A 17,500-nucleotide genomic window follows, 5' to 3' on the forward strand; every position below is an offset into this window, starting at 1 on the left:
AAAACATGAAACCATTTTACTCTTTTAGAGAAATCCTTTTAAGAAATTCCAAAAAAAGCATTATAAGATGTGATGGAATGATATCTGCTATATACAATGAGTTTCCAAGCACTCTAGTAAGCAATTTATTATTTTAACATGTGCATGACACTAAAATCACAATAAAGGAAATTATTTAACTGTTAATTCCTTTCAGAAATGTAAATAACACATAGGTTCATAAGTAAGTACTAGGCTATCTGCCCAAGGGCATTTATAAGCCTAGCCAGAGTGTGTTGGCTTTCACCACCCCTGTAGATTAGTTCCCTGTACCTCTGACCAGCCGAGCCATTAGTTCCCTGCACCTCTGTCCAGCAGAGCCACTGCAGTGATCCTTGGGGAAAATTTTCTGTTTCCCATCCACCCATCAAGGTTTCTCTTGGAAGAGTGCTAGTGAGGGGCTCTGCCTGATGTATATTGGAATTTTGTTCCAAAGCATGGGGAGTCTCTGGGTCAGGAATCTATCCCTCCAGCAAGTCCTATTTATCGTTGTGGTAAGGTTTATATCCCTAGAGCGTGTGGCTGTCAGGGATTTGTTTTTTTTTAGGTGGAGCATATCCATCAGTTCTGGGTTGGACATGGCCGTGTATGTCAAGCAGAGATCACCTCTGGGTAAGCGGTATGCAACCGAGTACAGCTGGAGTTTCTTTAGTCGGGCTGCATATACAGAAACACATATATGTTTTATATATATGGCTACATATATGGAAACACAAGATTTTTTGATCCAAAGTAACAAAACATTTAAAAAAATGTGCTCTGTTTATCAAAAGTAATGGAGGTTTTTCATTGATATTTTCTTAAAAGTACCAAGTGTCACGTCACATTTCCTGAACTGTTCAGTTGTGAAGGGAGCTTGTCCTTTTAATAATGTGTAACACATTTCTCCAGTGGCATCCATAGAATCTTTTTTTGTGATAATGTTTAATTAAGAAGTATTAATACATGACAGAATAAATCACATCAGTAGTTGGGAGTAGCAAACCTTATTGTGGTTCACTACCAACAAACCCTCTGGGTGGGATTTATGAACATTGTGCCCCATGGTGTATTGTGCAGTAGAATGGCATACAAATGATAGTATGGAGTCATAATGGTAGTAACACATTGGGGTAAAACCCTGTAATTGGTCTCTCCCCATTGTCTTGCTACAGTATGCCATTCTCTGTGCAAATATGCAAAGGGCCACCCCTAGAATTATCCACAATTCATAGAAGCTACACCAGCTGTATTAGCAGATGCCTTCTACATAAGGTGCACAAATAATTTATTACCATTGGTGTGGTGCCCCTGAGAGCATTAGTTTTCCTTCCATGCAGCTAAGTTGCTCAGTGTACAGATGGGAGTAGAATATCAGCAGTATATGAATAAAAGGAAAATAAAAACTCTCTTTTCAATGGTAAGAAGAACATGCCAGCACTGGCATTCCCTGTGGTGCATGTAATCCTGCAAACCATAACCATATATTTTCCTGCCATTCTGACAGTGACATAACTTGTTCTTTCTTTATAATTACAGAAATGATGTCACTACACACATAATAAACTCTAGTTTGTTTTATTTGTTGGTGAAAGCCACCTAATGCAACTTTTAGTAATTTTTGGGACTGTACCTCCCACACCATTCCTTATTTAATAGTAGCCTGTAGTCTTGACATGGGACAGATGTTAAATCAGTTTTGCCATCATCTCATTAGATCCTTAAAGCATAATGGTAGCAAAAAGTTTTAAATCTGTTCTCTGGAATATCTTACATTCATTTAGAGAGTTCTTTCTGGGTGGCACAGTAATGCAAGTTTCTGTGTCACAACTCAGAGTTTTGGATTTCCATCCTGGCTTCTTCCCCTGTGTGTATGTGTGTGTGGGTTTGAATTGCTGCTTTCACTGTCATATTCTTGGTTGCAGGCTTCAAGCAATGACAATTTTCAGGATTTTCATGGTACAGTAAGTTGCTGATATCTTGCCAGAAATAGTTCTCGATATGGTTATAGGTCCTCTTATTTTTAGAGATCTCATTTTTTCAGCTTTGGTATGCTCTTTTTATAGAATGTTCTGGTATCTTCTCTTTGTGGTGCTGCTCCTTGAGTTGACAATACTTACTCTATGAAGAAAAAATGACCACTTTAAAATCACAACCATTACCCCTTCATTCCTATGGGAGTATTCACAGTACAGATTATTTCTGCAAAGTTGTGGAAGTGGGTGTAGATGTTAATGTAGACATGTGTGGATGTGGAGGGGGAGATTGTATAAAGGGCCATGAATTAAGCTGCATTAGTGTGCATACATGTGTATACATGTGAATGTGTGTCTGCCTGAGTGGTCACAGTGTGGAGGAAGTTAGGTAGGAAACTGAGAGCCCGAATGTGTGTGTGTGTGTGTGTGTGTGTGTGTGTGTGTGTGTGTGTGTGTGTGTGTGTGTGTGTGTGTGTGTGTGTGTGTGTGCGTCTGAATGTGCATGTGAGTGAAATGAGTAAATATGTGTGTGTTTGTATATATATGAGGATGTCTTTGAGTGAATGATTGAGTGTGTGTGTGTGTGTGTGTAGAGGAGTGCCTTTGCTAAAATGATGCATAGGCTATTGTGTGATTTAGTGACATGCTAATGAGACAGTAATGAGTTCTTTGTCATTGGTGCCATACCCATCTATAAGATGCATTTTCTCACCATTGCACTAATTAACCAACCTGCACTGGCCAACTGGCATCAGCAGTGAGTATTTTTCTTAATCCAAGGGTTTACCTACTATTTTAAGGGTATAGCTTGATGTCCTGCTCACAAAGGTCAGTGAGAGCCATGTTGTACATATTTGTTCCTGGATTATGCAAAATATCACTAAAGGTAAAAATAGAGTTCTTTAACGATTTATTTTTGTATTTATATTTTCTTAGAGACAGATTTTTTGTTTACTTTTATTGAAATTTAACATACAACCAAGTCTACATAGAGCTGTCAGCATTCACATAACACATCAGTCTTTTCCCCATGTCCCTACTATGCAGCGCCTTGCCAGAACCCATTTAATACTGTTTGTTGCTTCCCTGGTATTGGTCTACCTTAGCTTGATTTTGACTTTACATCTGTATTGTGCAAGCCTTTCCTACCACATAAGAGACATTCATTTTACTCTAACTTGTTTTTTTGCGTCATAAGTCCTTTACAAAGTACTTCTCCCTCCACTGACTCAATTTTTTAAAAACTTTTCATTTAACTTCTCTGTCCTCTTTAGCCACTAGGAACATCCTGAATGTTCTAAGATAATTGACTGTGTTCATCTTATCTTTCCATACAGTTTCTCCTTTCCAAACTTTGGCTATGAGACTCCTCAACCTGGATCCCTGTGAAAAGCCTGAATTTCTTTTGTTACCGTCTCCAACCCTTCTCTCACCACCTGTATCAAGTAGGTCACATGACTAGTTGTTACCAGTTCCTTACCAAAATATATCCTCTCATTCTTGTACACATCTGTTCCATAATGTGCTTCACCATTCTGCAGTCTCAAAACATATCAAATCTCCACCAAACCCAGTTAACTCCAGTACATATGCAGAAACATACAACACCACATTATACTAACATGCAAATAGCTGCAGAGCATCTGTACCCCAAAGGAACAAGCACAAGGCAAACCCCAGAAACAAATCTAAATGATTGAACCATAATATCACCAAACTTTACAATAAAAGGAAAGGAATTTTTACCAAAAGTAAGAAGAGTAATTCCCAGAATAGTTTTGTCACTGAAAACCTGTGTCTGGCACACAAGGCATCATCTGACCCAATACTGACAGATTTACTGTACATCAGCAAGTCTAATGATTTAAGAAGTACTTGGTATAGGAATGTAAACCTCTTCTACAACATCAACAGCATAGTTTGAAGGCACACGTGTATCCTGGAAAGGATAATACTGCTCTGGGTCAGACTCCCCATCCACATAACACAAAGTTAATCCCTGTCTGTATTTAAGCACAACTTGGATCGTGGATTGGAAAAGAAAATTTACCCTGGACTGTCCCCATACTACTAATGGACAAAGGCATCTTCTAAATGCTTTTATCCCATGCATTGGTCCCCTCAGATTATGCATGGCATGATCCCAATTATTCTCGTTGGGGGTAATATACAATTATACAACGACCCCCTATTAATATTCAAAAATGTGCATGCTGATTGGTCAGCATGCACATTGTAAATCAGAGTTATAGTAATGGAAAAGGTCCAGTCGCCCAGACTTTTTCCATTACTATAACTCTTTTTTTTACAGCAACGGAGAACGCAAGATCTCCGTTGCTTCACACTGTCTCGCTATGTTAAAGGAGTTTAACATAGCGAGACAGCTTTAAAAAAAGCAACAGAGATCTTGCTTTCTCTGTTGCTTTTTTCAAAACTGTCTCACTATGTTAAATGGGTTTAACATAGCGAGACAGCTTTAAAAAAAGCAACGAAGATTCTCCGTTGCTTTTTTTAAAGCTGTCTTGCTATGTTAAATCCATTTAACATAGCGAAACAGTTTGTAAAAAGCAACGGAGACCTTGCTTTCTTCATTGCTTTTGCCCACAGCTCTGATGTACTGCATAGACATACGCATGCGCAGTACATCAGAACTGTCGCAGAATACCAGACAGCTGTGGAAGGGCAGCAAGGAGGCATTATACAATGCCATTATTTAAGAAAAGTAATTTTTTTTTTTCTTAAATAATGTCTTTGTATAATAGCAATAACCCACTTCTGGGTGTAGGTAATGCTGGATTTACCCACGGTTGGCTTTGTTTGGCCAGTCGGGCTTCGCCCTCGTGACCAAACCACACCAACCTTGGGTAAGTCCAGCATTACCCACACCCAGGCGTGGGTTATTACTTTATTATCAAGCATTTTTTGGTTAAGCCCAATCTCTAACCAAATGGGATAGATTTATTTGAACACAAAAAGGGAAACTGGATAGGTTTGAAATGGCCCACAAGACAGTTAATGTAGCACTTGACTATGAACCTATACAAATATATCCTGTATCTTCCTTCCCATGTATCCAATACCTTCTGCCCCTCACGCTCTATTCCTTCTTTAGCTGCAGCGAGATCCTAACTCATCTATGGAGCCATCCCTTTTCATCATCATCAACCTCCTTTTTCGCATTTTCTATATGGGTTGGGGTGTTGTTTCAGCTGTTGCCATCTCTCTTTATTCAGTGCCACTCTCATACCTTCTTCAACACTCATGCCTGCCTGTCACAGGTGTGCTCTCACACAATCCATCCATCTCTTTGCTAGATGCCCTTGGTTCCTCTTGCCTTCTTCCTCTCTATCCCAAATCTTCTTCACCAGATTGTCCTCCGCTTTTCAACACATGTGCTTGAACTACTGTAATCTGTTCTGTCTAACCTTTTCTGCTATTGGAGATATTTTGGCTTCGGCTTTTATGTCCTCACTTCTTTGTCCCTCATTGTGCTTCCTGCCACCTGTCTCAGGCATTTCATCTCCTTCACATCTAGCTTCCTCAGCCTCTCTGCCTTTACTGCACAGGTTTCCATACCATACAGTAGTACTGGTTACACCACTGCTTCGTACACCTTACTTTCTAGCTTCTTTGGCATTCTTCTGTCATATATTATATCTGACACTCTGCAATTTGGCTGCATGCCTTTGATTCTTTGCCCTCTTCATTCAGACTTCCCCTCTCTTCAACCACCCCTCCCAGATATTTGAAGCTGTTAACTTCTTCCGCTATTTTCCCTTCTATCTCAGTTCTAATCTTCTTCTGATTTCCCCCATTTGCTGCCATTATCACTGTTTTATCGGTAAACACTTTCATCCCATGTGTCTTCAGCTTTGCTTTCCATTTTGTATCCTTTGATGAAGCTCTTGCTTAGAGTCTGCCTGTACTGTCACATTGTCTGTCTACAGCAGCTTTGTTAATCTGTCCCCTCTGCCCTCTTTGCTAATGTAGTCCATCATCAGTATGAACAGCAGTGGTCTCAGAAGTGAACCCTGATGCACGCCTACTCCCACTGAGAGCAACTGTGTGAGGTTGAACACTGTTCATACTTGAACCACTGGGTCCTTGTACACAGCCTGCACTAATTCTGTTGTTTCTGGGACTCAGAACCAGCACAGGACTGCCCGAATCAGCTTTCTAGTGATATTGTCATATGTTTTCTCCAAGTCTAGGAATGCCCAGAAGAACTCTTAACTCATCTCTAGCTTTTTCTCAACCACCTCTGTCAGTGCAAACATTGGAGCAGTTGTGCTGAATTTTGATCTGAATATGAAGTGCTCATCTCCCATCTTACTTTCACAAACTCTGCTGATTCATTTATGAACTACCCTCTCCAGAACTTTCATGCAATGTGACAGCAGTTTGTTACCTGTGTACTGCCCATAGTTGTGAATGTCCTCTTTGATTTTGAACACTGGCACTAGTATGCTTATTTTCCAGTCATCTGAGATATGCCTTTCTCTGTACATTGTTATGAATACTCCCAGGAATCATTTCTCCCCTATCTCACCCAACATATTTGTCATATCTGTTGTGACATCATCTGAGCTTACTGTTTTCCCTTAGTTTACTTTCCTTAGTGCTGTTCTTACTTCTTCTATAGTGGGCTCCTTCTCTTCTTTTTTTGTAGTCTGTGTCTGGTGCAGTACAGCTTCTGTGGGGTTTATTTCATTCAGAAACAGATGGAAGTACTCCTTTCATTTCATTTTATCTCCTGTAGACTTGTGAGCAGGTTGTTGCTGGCATGCCTTATGGAAGGTTTCTGACTATCTTCTTTATTTTTCTGTCTTTGACTTGCAACCTGAGATAGCTTCTTTGTGCTGTCTACTGAGTCACTTTCTAGAAGCTGGTAGAGTGCCTCTGATTCCTTGTTCTTTGCTACTGCAACTCTTTTTTTAGCTTGTTAGCTAACCAGTACTCCTTCCTAGCAGACAATCTAAGATGATACAGTCCATACTCTTCATCTTCTTGGATATAGACACAGGCTGAGATCAGCCCAGAAGCAAAAACTTTTCCAGCCTTTAGCTTCTCATCCTATAACTCTGCAGATAGACTCCTTGTTCCATTGCCACTAAGATAGCTAACAGCACTGGAAAATGGGTGGAAGCTCCTCAGCCTTTTTGAATATGTTCTCTTCCAAAATGTTCAGATTTTGCATTACACTTCTTCATTTAAAGTCAGGTGCTCCCTTTTTTAATTTTGATAATGTATTGGGTATTTTGGTTATATTCTTATTTTTACATGTCATTTCCTCGGGTAACCAGGGGATGGGTTTTAGGCATTATATTCTTTTTTTGTGCTTTATCTGAATGACTGTGCTTTTGGTCAGTTTTACCATGGAAAACACTGAACTTTAATATATACAGCATTTCTGGTCATAAGGCCCCTCTACAAGACCATACGCTTTCCATGACTTGTTTGGGAACTCAGTCTCTGGTAGCAAAGTACAGTATCTGTGCAAGTTTTGACAAGTGAACCATGAAAACCTGCTGTAATAAATTAATTTTAAAATGATTCCAGGATAAGATCAGGGAAGGCAAACCTTCAACATCTTTGGCAACCCAAGGATAAATCTTTTAGGAGCACGTAGGGCTGTATTTTCTAGGTCTCCTGCTGCTTAAATACATAGAAGGCACCATACCAAGTCTTGTGCTTTGGTTGGGATTTCTTGTGTTGTGACTTCTAATACTGAGCTACTTGTTGTGGATAGTTCTACTCAGTCATCATCAGCATCAGGATACAGAAGCTTCTCTCCTCTGCTTGATATTGAGCTTGTTGGGCTAAATTCCTCCAGACCTCCCTTCCCTAGATCTATTCACTTGATATCCTCCCCTCAAAATAATATGGTAAGCACTGACTATTCCAAGGAGTTTTTGCTGCAGGCTTATGTAAAAATGGATTTAATTCTAATCCCTCTGCCTCCATGATAATTAGGAATTTTGTACAACAAACCCTGGTCTGGTCTCTTTCTCACTATCCATTATAATATAACTAATTACCCTGGAAACTAGAAGACTCCAGCCTTAGTTTCTACCAACACTGACAACTACCATGGTACCAGCTGTCTATGATACCTCCAGTCTGCAATGGTTTGTTCCTCTAATACTGGTGCTGCCTTTTTGCTAGATTTTAATATTGTGGTGCTTATGGTCATTTTGACTCCAAACCTCCTTGTCAGTGGCTTGAGTTCAGTGCTGTGGCTGGTGATTTATCGGGCCTTCTGCAGTGATAACATAACTGCTGGCAGGATTTCATTGAGTTATTTCTATCAACCTCATTCAGTATCGGGCCTTCTGCAGTGATAACATAAATGCTGGCAGGATTTCATTGAGTTATTTCTATCAACCCCATTCAGTATCGGGCCTTCTGCAGTGATAACATAAATGCTGGCAGGATTTCATTGAGTTATTTCTATCAACCCCATTCAGTATCGGGCCTTCTGCAGTGATAACATAAATGCTGGCAGGATTTCATTGAGTTATTTCTATCAACCCCATTCAGTATTGGGCCTTCTGCAGTGATAACATAAATGCTGGCAGGATTTCATTGAGTTATTTCTATCAACCTCATTCAGTATCGGGCCTTCTGCAGTGATAACATAAATGCTGGCAGGATTTCATTGAGTTATTTCTAACACTGAAGCTGCACCTCTTGATGCACAAGTACCAGCACATTATGGTTACTGCCCGATATTCCACCAGTACTGTACTCACTCTGAGTCTATAGCCTTAAAAATTGTTTATGACCAGTGAGGCAGAAAACTTCTGAAGATTTTACAGCAGCAGTTCTGAGCCTCTTCATGAATCTTTATCGGAAAACATGTCCCCTGAAAGGAGCTTGAGGAAAAGTAAATTCAAGGGGTGCATTTGGAGTGTCCTTTAGAATCTGACAACCAGGAAGACAAAGTTAGGAATAAGGGAGATTCCCCCGTCCCCTCCTCCATTCCCAAGTTTGGGGAGATTCTTGAAGTCATTTGAAAGAAGGAAGGCCGTGCATCTCATGCCTCCTCTTCTTCAGAGAATACTCTTGAGGAGGCTTTCCATTTTCCTGTCACAGCTTCCTCACTGTTCTCCCCAGAGGACAGCAGGATCCCCCTTACAATCTGAGAGGCTTAAAATATCTTGGTGCACTGATTATCCCAAGAGGATCCTTTGATACTTCTGAACTGGGGCTCCCTATCTTTTGGGTTTGATCATTGCTCTGACAGTCTTTAAGTGGGAACCAGCACCTCAAGGTCTTGTGATCCACTCCCCAAACAAGGAAACCAGAGCTGTGAATTGCTGCAGTAGGTATTTATACATCTTACACAATAACAATTACAGTGCTTAATTATTTTTCCCATGTGATAATGTTCTCTGTATTTAATTTCTCCAAGTCTTTTGGGTTTCTAATACCATGACAGGAATGGAATCCATTCCTAAGTCAGGGTATGATTGGAGTTCATGATTTTGTGATATAGGAGTGATATTGTTTTAGTTTTTGATGTTAGCCAAGAGTGTTTTCTCAGCACTTGCAATGTACCCAGAATTGCAACCATCTGTAATTCATACTGGGTTACTGTATTGGCAGTATATCTAAATATGCCAGTCAATTCTTTTTTATTAGACCCATTGCTCCTACTACTGCTGGAAATGACCGGGTATCTTTCTTCCTCATTGCTCTCATTTCTGCCCATGTCTGTACGTGAGACACAATAATCACTGGGTGCAGCAATTTCACTGATCAGTGCTACTTTTGTCTTTTTTTTCATTAAGTACCATATCTGGTTTTCCTCAGTCCGTTTTTTGAATTGGTTGTAATTCCATGTGATATAAACTTTATGATTCTCTATAATGCTTTATGGTTCATTTGTCCAATGCTTCTTTGTTACATCTATATTGTAGTATTTGCACAATCCCCCACGCAACAGTCTTGCCTCATTGCTGTGCCTTTCAGTATACAGGCCGTCTGACATGAGTATATCACATCCAGAAAAAAAGACGTGCAACTGTTTCCAGAGCTTTTTTTTATAGTACTTGCATTTGCCTGTTTCTCTCACCCTTTAAATGGATTTTGTAAACCAACATATACATACGTGCACTGTCCTGGACTGCCATTATTAGCCTTTCATCTTTTGGTTTCAGTTCACCTCTCCTTAATCATTCCTGCATCAAATCTTGGCCAACATAAGGTAGTTGCAGGGAATCTGTACTTTCCACTTTATGTATGACTTTTCTAGTTTTCTTGCCTTCTCGTCTCTTCTTTTTCCTTATATTCTTTCTTCTTTTTGCACATTCAGTTGCTCATATTTTGATTCTCATTTTTGCCTGCTTCTGGATTCATTTCCATTCCTGCTTGATACTGAAATACTTCTGCTAAAGTAAGCAAAAATGTCATCTTAGGCTTCTTCTCATGCTTTCAAACTTTCATTATTTTTGTATCCGATGAGGTCAGTAGATATGAATGTAGTCCCACAATTTCAGAACTATAAATGTAATCAATTTCGAAGTGTCACATACCTCCTTCAGAATGAGGATTATATATCTTGGCACACACTGATTTTTATATATCATCTGATAAGCATAAAGCATTTTTCTTGTTGATATGTCCAAACAATTCAGTACTTTCTGGGGACAGTCACTGTAAACATATAAGTTAGGACAGGAAGAGCAAATTGATTTATAGCTTGCATTTTGTTTTAGATGCCAAGTCAGCTTTCAGTATTAGTTTTAGTCTTCTGAAGTACCCCTTACTGAGCTTCATTCTTATTTGTACATTTTTATTGTAAATCTTTCATCTATTCCCAAATATTCATGCACTCCATCCTTCTCAAGTTCCTTGGTATCACATTTCTGTCTCAGGTTGATATTTTTTTTGGTGCTGCAGATTTCCTGTTTTAAAATGTTGCTTTTGCACACTTATTGATACCAAATGTCATTCTTATATCATCTGAGAAAGTTGTAACCGTTTGTAGTTGTGCTTTCAGTTCTTCAGCTAATTAACTATACAAAAACAGCCACAAAAAGTAGATGAGAAATCTTTAAACAATGTAGTTTTCTGGAAGCCAAACTATAACCATGGCTTAATCAGATAATTCAACAGCTCAGTGGGTTAAGGACAAGTCAAAACAGCAGCAGTGGGAAAGAATCACCCTTGGGATATTCTGTTTTGAAATGTTATCCCTGGAATAATATATCATTTGTCATGGCTTAACTGCAGAGTGGTTTGCCACTGTTTTGTTGTCACTGTAAAATAGGATGTATCTTATACATTTACAAGCATTCCTTTATCACTGAATGTGGGATGATGTCAAATGCTTTTTTGTAACATATCCATGCCATAATTAAATTCTTTGCCTTTTTACAATTCTTTATTATAACTTTATTTATAAAATGCTCCTTTGTTCAGTATGACTTTCTTCTGTAACCTTTTTGCTCTGTTGCCATAACTGAGTTTTTTCTAAATGACTGTAAACTCTGTTTGCATCAATTCCAATATATAGTTTGCATATTGTTGGAAGACAAGTTATTGGTCTATGGTACTTAGGTTCACTTCTGAGTGGGAATATAATTTTTCCTGTTGTTAATCAGTTTGATGTCTGTTCAAGATATGCTTTAAGTAATTTTTACTGAGTGCTAAATCTTTGTGCAAATATGTTAATGCTTTAAGCCAGAAGTTAAGTATTGAGTCTCGCCTGGGGTTTTCCATTTAGGAGCTTTTCTGAATTTTGTCTCAGTTTCTCTGGTCATTATTTCATCCAATTTCATAACCTCTACATTAGAGCTACTTCTGTTTCTTTCAATTTTTCTATCCATTTAGCATCTACATCTCCAAAATCTGACTATTTCTTTCTTTTTTTGGTGATGTTTCTATTTTTTGTACTTTGCATCCCAGTTCCCTATAAAAGTTTTTTTTTTGAGTCATCAATGAATTGTTTATTCTGTCCTTTTTATTTGTATTTAGCTGCATACCTTCTAAGATGTATATATATATATATATATATATATATATATATATATATATATATATATATATATATATATATAGATTCACTTTATATCCACGAAATACTGAAATATTGAAATTCAGTATTTTGAAGCTATAAAGTCGAATTTTTGAAACCAAGAAAACTCAGAACTGTGAAATTAAAAATCTCGCACATCGGAGATTTTGAATTTCGTGCCTCTACTACTACACACATACACACACACACACACACACACACACACACACACACACACACACACACACACTTACCTGAATCCATAACCACAGCGAAACCTCAGAAGTGCAAAATTCAAAACCGCTGGTATTCGAGGTTTTGAATTTTGCACTTCTGAGCTTTCATTGTTCTCAGGATTCCACTTTATGGGCTTGAAATACTGAATTTTGATATTTCAGTATTTCGAGCTTCTAAAGTGAATATATATATATATATATATATATATATATGTGTGTGTGTGTGTGTATAGTGTGTGTGTGTGTGTGTGTGTAGATAGATAGATATATAGATATAGATATATACACAACCAAAAAAAGCCATTTCCAAAATGCTGGAGTTCTTCTACATTTTTAGTTTATTATTGTCAATAGTGTATATATATATATATATATATATATATATATATATATATATATAGTTTTGGTGATGTTTCTATTTTTTGTACTTTGCATCCCAGTTCCCTATAAAAGTCCTTTTCTGTATTGATATACTTGTCTTAACTGCTTCATAGTTTTCTCTATTTGATGTTTCCATGGTGGCATTTTACTTGCTCCATTCCTTTCCTTTGTTACTCTACATTTTTGTAATACACTTAATTCATTATTAGTTTAGCTGGACAGCAATATGTTATTTTTATTTTTGTTGTATCACATGAATTTCACTTAATGGTCCTGATAACTGTGTTCATCTGTTATACTGGTCTTCTCACATTTTGGGTCTTTTTATTTTCTGTAATCTGTTTCTTTTATCTATCATAAAATATGTATCCATCTCTATTAAATCAAGCTGGTCTTCCTTTAAATAATTTTCTTCTTAACTAAAAATAGCTTTTTTGCTCTGTGTCTCCTGTGAGAATTCTACAGAATATTCCAGAAAATATTGTTGTGACATTTCGTCTTCAGATGCACCCTGCTTCATCTGCTCCTTCAAATGGGAACATGTTGCTCCATCACTCTGCACGTTACCGCTTTTAGATATGTTTCTTGCTCATTCTGTTGCTTTGCAACTTCAACTGGACTTTCAAATCAGGCTCATACAGTAGCTTCAGGGCATCATCGTGTGGCAAATCTTCTTCAGATGCTTTCTTCAACAACCGTTGTTCCTTAATCTGCGGATCCATTATTCCATCATGCTGTGACATTGCTTGTGCTGGATTCTCCACACTAAATCATTCACTTCACAGATATTCCATGACTTTAATTCCATTTAACTTCTACATATCTATCTTTTTTTCTAAATCCCCCCCTTTGTTTTCTTATTTTTGTATTTGAAACTTTCCATATCTAGTTGCATTTGCCTTTTTTACTCTTCAAATATCATTGAAGCTGCTTTTTTGTATTGATTAGTTTGGCTTTCTCCTTTGTATAAATATTGCACCATACCAGATATTTTTTTTCCCATGTCCATATCTGTTTTTTATACTTTTCAAAAACCTCTGGGTTTAGATCTTTATAATTTATTTTTACTTCCTCTGTCACTTCTTTTTCCAGGTGGCCCAACATTTCTTCTTCTATGTAATGATTTTCATTCATCTTCTGAAACTCCTGTCTGGATAGGTTTAGCCTCTTGTGTACTAGTAACAATACCTAATGTCTTCCTTATTGTCAATAGTCCACATTGCCATTTTTATGGCTCTTTTTTTGGCTTCTCTCTTTTTGTGGGCTTTGTGGACTACCACACCCTTTGATGGGCCATTTCCTCCATCAGCCTGGCCTAATCCTGTGTAGGAATGTTTATTGATGGTTCTACACTGCTGTATTTTCCAGTGCTGGCACCAGGTGCGTACACCAGGATTTGGCACGTTTTTATCCTGGGACCTTTGTGTCCAGCAGTCTTTTATGCATTTTAACCTACTGTTTATAATATAGTGTATGTATCAGTATTGCCCCGGTGAAATTTTGTGAAAACAGAGTCCACCATGTGATAGTACTCACCAAGACTTGAGGATGAATTCAGTTCCAGAAATACTACTCTCCTTTTCTTGTTTATTTATCCCTCCAGTTGGACCCCTTATTGCTGATCTCATGCCCCTTTCAGACAGATCTTACAAATGTGCTCCAGAAGCTGCTGAAATAGTTGCCCGATGATCATCAGTGACTCAATTTGGTAATTATAATTGTAATCTCCAACCTATTATGCATCTTGTACCCAGTGCTATGCATGGATTGGTGATGGCACATATTACAGAATCTGACTTTCACAGGGTACAGCCCAGATGCATTTATTTGTACTCAGTTTGTCTCCAGACAGAATTCTTATAACCAGAAAGTAATGAATTCTCTCCTGCAAAAACCTTCAGAACTGCTTCACTTATGCTTAGGAAGACCTGGACTGATGGCAATCACCATATTCTTAGTTCCCTTCATAACGAGCAGGAGTTTAGCATTTTTATTCTGTCACATATCCTGGATCTGCTATTTAACAGTACAACATTTGCATATCTGCTATATTCACCTATAAACAATTTAAACATGCTATCTCTATACAGTGCGAATCAGCTTATCTAACCTTATATATCCCTAGTCCAATTTCTTTTTCTTTTCCTTCAATTTTTGCTTGGATGCCATCTTCCCCTTCTCCTCCATTTGTGATCCCTGAAAAATAACTGTACAGAGATGGAATTTACACTTGTCTTACTGTATATATATTTCATAAAACCTCTTCCCTTTACTACCCTTCTTATCTATGGTAGAGGACCATTTTTCCAACTATCTTAATATTTGTGTGCTGCCACTTCTAAACCTACCCTTATTTATACCTGCAGAATTAATTTTCCCCCTTCATTAAAGAAAACATACCCATCTCACTAGTCCTAAACTTGCTGTAGAATTTTATAACTCTTGTTTTTTGCCCCACAATCTCTTATCCCATTGGTAACTATTCTGCTCTTCCTCTCATGTGCACTTCTGGTCAGAGGAATCCTTCCTTCATCTTGTATCTCCTCATGTAATCTCACTTTTCAGATGCTGTCCCATGCACTGCTTCTTCATTGTCTTCATCCCCTAACACTTTCACCCTCACTCACTTTATTCTTTTATTATCCTTCGTTCATGTCTCTTCTTCCGACTCCCTTCCTCTATTCTCATTCTGCTCTGAAATTTCAAAACTTCCTCCTGCCTTTCTCACTTTTCTCTCCTGCTCTCCTTACAGACTTCTTTAATTAATCTCTATAACATGGAATATCATCTTCCTCCATCCCTCCTTCTTTGCAGCTGCTTGCTAGCTCCTTTTTATCGAAGATCGTTGCTAACATGATCTCCACTCTTTCTTCCTCCTTCCATCTACTGTATTTCCTCTTAATCTTAAACAAGCAACATCACTATTGTCTTCTTTTCTACATGCCTTCCTTACCTCCTTCAGGTAAACAGCACCACCTCATATGTAAATCGTCTCTTTCAAGTTCACAACACCTCTAGAAATATACCATATCACTCCAACCCTTGTACCTTATTCTCTTATACGTGCTGTGCCATCCATAAACAAACACATACACAGTTCATGACTCGATCCTTCTGCTCTTATTCTGTTCCCTGACACCTACGCTGTCTCAAACTTCCAGCTGTCATATAACTTCATCACGGTTCCCTTAGTTTCCTTCTCCCTTAATGGTTATAGATCACACCTGTCATTCCCTTCCTTACTTACTGATGCCCAGGAAGTATTCTCAGTTGGCTCCACCCCTTAATCTCCTACTTCCCTTCCCTTACTATATTGCTTCCCCAGACTGAGGGTGATATTCACAGTCCCAAATGGTAATGTGTGAAAAGCATCATTGCACCTGTATTCTGCTAAATGGTGCTGACATTGAACAAGTGAAGGACTGCACAGAACACCCACAATAGGTTTGCCTATATGAGTGATCATAAAATGGATTTTTAGCTAGTGTGGTTATGTCTAAAGGAAGCCACATGAGTGCAAAGTGATGATTGCTTTTGGCTATTTATATTGTTTTGCAGCAACCATGAGCCTATGCAAGTTAGTATTCGTCACTTGAAAATATTTCAGGAAAGTGGCAATTAGTGCAGCTGTCTATAGTGAATTTAAGTTGTTATTTACTGAATGTAAGGGAATCCTTTTGAGGACACCCTGACTGGTTCTTTATAAGGTTGGAAATGGGAAGATAAGAAAGCCAGAAATGATGGAGAGAGAGAAGATAAGGGGCGCACAGAAGGAAGACATTCAGATGGTTGTGCTTGAGCAGATGGGACAGGAGGGCTACTATATTTTGGCAGTGGACAGACCCCTGTTCTTTTCAAAATGTTTTTATATAAGAGGGAAATTGTGGAAGGAAGAATGGAAGAGGGTATCAGACAAAGACTTTTGGAAGAGTTAAGGAGTAGATAAAATAAAAAGTTAGACAAGAAAGACAAGGACACTATGATGGGCTGAAATTGGTGAAAGAGACAAGACATATAGATGGTAGACAAACAGATACAAAAGGTGGAGGATAAGAAGGTGTGATCACAATTCCCACCATGGTCTAGAGGACCTCAGTTACCGCACCTACCTAATAGACCTGCAGATGTGTATCCTGGAGATGTCGGGGGTGGAGGCCTCTGGTGGCTTGATGTTTGGAACTGAGTGTGGCAGAAAGTCATGAACCCACTGGAGCAGTCCTGCACAGATTGAAGGCACCTCTTCATTGCCTGCTCAACTGCTTCCTTTACCATTTCTCAAAGCTCCTGAAACTGGCAGCTTTCTAGGCTGTCATGCACCAGGGGGCCCACAGGGAGGGAGCCATTGCTACAACCCTATGAATATGTCCCTGAGTGGGTAGAGGGAGATGGCAAGTTTTCCCTTACCTGAGATGTATACAATTAGGCTGTTCTGTGGGAAAAGGAATATAAAAGGGAGGAAAAAAAGAGAGAGAGACAGAGAGATAGGGAAAGAGACAGACAACATGGAGACAAGAATGACTCTTCAGTTGCTGGTAAAATATTTTATTCACAGTGCAGCATTAACATTTAATAATTAGATATTAAATGTGAATAAATATTATATTATATTATATTATATTATATTATATTATATTATATTATATTATAAAGATTAATAATTTATTTGGCAATTTCTACTAAGAGCATTCTTTAGTATTGATTGGCTGCAAAACTTTCCAGTGGCTCTGATTCCCACATTTGTATGTATAACTGCTGTAATGATGTAACACAAAACTTCATTTTTTTCCTGAAATGGAAGTCAGAATGCATGACTGGTTCTTTTATTTGTGTAATTCCAATATTATAATATAATTAAGTCTCACAACTGC

General features: G+C 38.3%; 1 protein-coding gene across 1 annotated transcript in view; it reads left to right on the forward strand.

The window, feature by feature from the left end:
- UNC79 (unc-79 homolog, NALCN channel complex subunit) overlaps positions 1-17,500 on the forward strand; it is a 1,772,232-nt gene that overhangs the window by 1,180,379 nt on the left and 574,353 nt on the right. The window lies entirely within an intron of this gene.

Source organism: Protopterus annectens, chromosome 6.part0 (genome assembly GCF_019279795.1).
Source record: "Protopterus annectens isolate FY-2018-M chromosome 6.part0, PAN1.0, whole genome shotgun sequence".
NCBI lineage: Eukaryota > Metazoa > Chordata > Ceratodontiformes > Protopteridae > Protopterus > Protopterus annectens.